The following is a 5000-nucleotide window of genomic DNA, read 5'->3' on the forward strand; positions in this document are numbered from 1 at the left end:
TGGCTGCCTGTGTTATTCAGAAGGGCTTGTGTTGATCGCACTAGGGGCACGGTGATCGATGGACTGAGAAAGATATTCACAACGCCTCCCTATCACCCCACTCGGAGCAGATCACTGCTCACCCATTATCTTATCATTGGAAGGCATGACGTGACTGTGTCTTTGCCACATAACTCAGGTTATGTCAGATATGATACATGACTATTTGTACCATTTGACTATTTATTAACCATATCATTATTATCACTAGAATGTAAAGGAACTTGTATCCGTAGGCTACTATGAATGATAGGCTATGTCTGATGCAGAATGTAAAATATATGGTCTGATATATGGTTTTATTTTGGTAAGTAGAGCTTTTACAAGTAGCCTCAGAGTAGGCATGTCAAGATGAACAAATTTGCCTCAATCCTATAAACCAGCCCTCAGTCACCGAGTCAAGGCTTTGTCTGCACTGTGTACTTGACATTCACAGTAGGCCTAAAAGGGTTGCATCACCACCCGTGTGCTTTCAGGCAATGAATGAAACAAATAACTGTGTCTGAAATAGCTGTATTTCATATGAAAAAGTTCATAGCTAGATTAGAAATATCCTGCAAAAAGTGCCATTAAACAATGGTCTTGGATCAGAAGGCAGATTTAATACAGGATAGACACTGCATATACAGTATGATTTTTTATTTATTTTTAAAGACGTGGTTATCTTGTGATGCAGTAGTAGGTAGGATGTGTTAAACCAAAAGTACAATAAAAATAACCTCCATTAGATTTATTTTAAACTGTCAGTTTTACCTTTGACCAGTTGCAAAGCAGAATACATAAATGGTAGATGAAATCATATATTTAGATAAACCTACTGTTTTAAGAAGCATTTAGCGTACTATTAGGTTCATCTCGATGTTTTTAAGTAGGCCTACATTGAATCAAAGTATCTTCAGTATAGCAGAGAAATTCAGGAAAAGCAGATATTCTGCTTATTCTTACTTTATGATTAGATAAATGGCTGAGTACTCCACACAGTACTATCCACATGAGACAGAGATCACTTCAGCATGACTGTCACTATGCTAAAAGAATGATACAATCAGATACCCTTGGTAGTTATTTTATTTTTCACAATATCTATTCTGTATAATTTATTTTGGTTTGGTAAATACATGTTTCTTCTCTCGTGATTATGTCTGTTGCATTTGAATGTATGATGCAGTAAGGTTATGTAAGGGATAACGACGGTGTGTATTGGACGAAGCAGAGGGGATACCTCGACTAGGTTACAGCCGGTTCCATTGTTGCTTAGACCGAATCCTTTAGCTTGCTTGCTATATCTGATTCTATGCGTGCTAGCTTACAAGTTTCCAAGATAACATTTTATTTAACCACGGAATTCATCGCGTTTACACTACTTGGCAAAATGAGAGAATACGTTTATTTTGTTCATTCATTAGCTTGCCTGGCTACACACTTACTGTTACAGCCTCTGTCCTGGGACAGCTTTTCAGTTAACCACCATTTACTATGGTTGTAATAGTTACAATTCAAAGTTTCCAGAGCATTGATACAGAACGGTGATTAAGATTTTTCACCAGATCTTCATATGTGTCCCAGAAATTTCGGGACACCTGCCAGCCAATCAGAAAAGAGTATTTCTCATCGCTGGGGTAATAATAGATGAAAACAGTTTCAGTAGTCTATGCTTCTAGTGACCTCAGCCACTCACTCTCACACACACACACACACACACACACACACACACACACACACACACACACACACACTCACACTAAAATAAATAGCATGACTAGGCCACAAAATAAAAATGTCTTAAAGATGTATTAAGATAGACAGGGTTAATCTCTGCCAGCTTTTGTTGTATTGTTAAGGACATGGTGCCTTGACAGAACTATTACTTTGGTTTGGCCCTTTAGTTGAATTGGAAACTATGTTAAACGAAGATCAAACTGTTCTCTTAGTATTCATCAGAGCACCATCTTTACGCATTGTCCATCTTTATGTATTGTCCATAACCTCAAATATACATTAGATGTTGATTCTACTGTTAACTCTTTATCCATGAAATATTTGTCAGATAAAGCCTGATTTTGGTTTGTTTGTTTTGGCTCCAGATTCAAATGTGACGTTCTCTATGGCCTTAGGTATGAATACCTTGTCTGACGCAATACAGAGTCTGAGCTGCAAAACTGCTCAATTTTGACCTACATAGTTGTCACTAACATTTGTACTTTATTACTTCTAATTTCACATTATTTTTCAGGATGTATCAACATTTTGACAGCCTCTTTCTTCTTTAAAGATAAACATCTCCCCACCCACTTGCTGCCAAACAACAAGGATGAAACTATAAGAATGTTTTTTTTTTTTTATAAAAGAGAGAGAAGAAGGATTGATATGATGTGCCTCATTGGCACATTCAAAGCCTTTCCTGAATACGCTGTCGTATGTAAACAGCTATTTGTAGGTGCTTTCCTTTACTCAGAAGTGCCCCTCTGTTGTCTTACACTTCAATCTTAACTGCACCCCAGGTCCCAGTGCTCTGTCAAGTTGTTTCCACCAAATTTTCACCACCCCTTCTCCCCAGCCCCCCCCACCACCACCTCCACCCCCTCCATAATCCACTCCCTGTTCGCCCTGTTACATCCGCACGCAAACATAAACACAAACAAAGTGCTCTCCCCCGGCTCTCCCAGCCTGTTTCGTTACTTTCATTAGTAACCAAGTCACTGGAAGAGAGAGAGAGACAGAGAGGCTTGCCTCTGCTCGCGGTGCTCAGCTCTGTGGCGTCATGCTCTGCCTGTGCAGCGGAGGCTGTCAAAAACACACGCCACTGCCGGAGACCGTTGGGTGCAGCATGCACACTGCTACCAGGCCCGCAACTCTCAAGGGGAGGGGTGTGTGTGTGGGGGGGGGGAGGGGGGCACCGCTGTTGTTCAGAATTAAGCATTTTGTGTTTGTGTTCCATGTACAAATTGATACACAAGTAATCAAAATCAGGCTATTTCTTCTTCTTTTTTTTTACCGTCTGTCTCTATTGGCTTGTGAGGACAATATAGAATGGCATCAAAGAAGGGAATGCAAAGAAGTGACATGTTAGCCTAGGGGAAGAATTTAAATGAAGAGAAGGGTTTCAGGGTGAAGTCTACGTTAATAAAGAGAAGATGCTTCTGTTGAGACATACAAGCATACGAGCAGCACATCTCTACAGCCGTTATGTTTGCAATCGGAAATCCACAGTCCCTCAGTCTCTAGGTTTTGGTCTAGAACGATTCCCTTTCTGCACGGCTGCCTTTCTTCAAAATTTGAGACGAATCAAGCAGGTGGATGTGTACATTCCTAAACAATCTTGACACTTTCCTTTTTTTATTTAAAAAGACAATGTTAAAGAAGTTGGAAGCTATTCAGTTATGGCAGCTGCTTAATTCAGCTAAAAGCTAAAAAAAAAAAACATAACGACAATGATCTTTACATCTGTGTAAAAATGCACTATTTCAGATTCAGACTACTTGATTTTAGGTGTTTTCTCATTTGAACAAAAGAGATGGGTGGAACAAGTTTCTGTGAGCCAAGTAAAGGCTCTGTGTCATTCCCATAGCAGTGGTCATGCTTGTGGTCAGCAGAATTAAACAGTGAAAAAAAAAAGGGCCTTGGAAAATTCTGGATGTATCCCACAGAGAGTGTGTCGCGGCATATGAGAATACACTCCGTCTCCCAGTGGGATGAGATGATCCCTGGTGGAATCTGACCTTCTCTCTGTCCCCACATACCCTGTGATTCCGGGCTCCTCAAGTTCTAGAGTCTAACCACCCCCCACACCCCCACCCCCCCCACCCCCTCCCCCCCCCCCCCCCCCCCCCCCCACCCCCCCCCCCCCCCCCCACCCCACCCACTCCCCGCCCTCGACTCCAGTGCCCCCACATTTGAGATTCAGCCTTCCGCAGTGTGGGAGTCAGAGTTCGTAGCCTGCCCGTGATCTCAACTTTGTTAAGAAACTCTCAAAAAAGATCCCATCCAAAATAAACTTGTTTCTGAGCGGAATAATGATAGCTGAAGGCCCATTAGTGAGTTGCTCGAAATAAGACCTTGGCATGCCCCCACACAAAAAATGACTACACACACACTTGTTGGGGCTTGGAACATACACACAATGGTCTCTCTCTCGTCTCTCTTTCCCTCTCTTTCACACACACAGTCACACATGCACACACACACACACACTCTCTCTCTCTCTCTCTTTCTCTCTTGATTTGCCTCATTAAAACTCATCTACTAGAACTTTGAGATGTGAATATATCTCCCATGAGAAGGGGCTCTACATTCATCTGCGGGATTGCTGAACAGTTTTGCTCAGCTCTCTTTTTTTTTCACCCTCTCTATGCCCATAATTACCGAGCCGGCACAGATGCATGACCCTGAGAGGAAGACCACTCCTGGGGGGAGTCCCACAGCAGCGCTGGGCCCTTCGTCCAGACCTCCAGGGGAGAGATCCGCCACGTCTCCCCGCTCCAGTGCCACCCACACCAGGCAGGAAAGGGTTGACTCGGTTGCCCCCATCACTGGCGAGGCATCCTCCTGGGAGGTGGCTCTCTGCACCCCCTGAGCCGAACTTGTGATGCAAGGGAAAAAACAGCCGAAAACAAGACACAGTAAGCAAAGAAACTGTGCAGTGAAAGAACAAATGTATGAGTTCTAATCAAGAGCTGGGAGGCTCATGTAAAGAAAAAAGATCTCAATAAGAAAAACAATCAGAGTCACAGTGCATTAGTCATGTTGTGTTTCTCTATAGAAAATCTTTCTTTTTTTCTTCACAAAGCAAACAATGCATGTAAACATAATTATAAAAAAAATATGCCAGCATGTATGGACAAAATATACAGATGCAATTTTCCAACAGTCTGTCAGCCAGCCCAGTAACTATGGGCATGCAACTGTCAAAGTTTTCAACGGTCACTTTAAAAATCACCGTAATGTAAATATCTGTGTTTTAA

Source organism: Clupea harengus, chromosome 25 (assembly GCF_900700415.2).
Source record: "Clupea harengus chromosome 25, Ch_v2.0.2, whole genome shotgun sequence".
NCBI lineage: Eukaryota > Metazoa > Chordata > Actinopteri > Clupeiformes > Clupeidae > Clupea > Clupea harengus.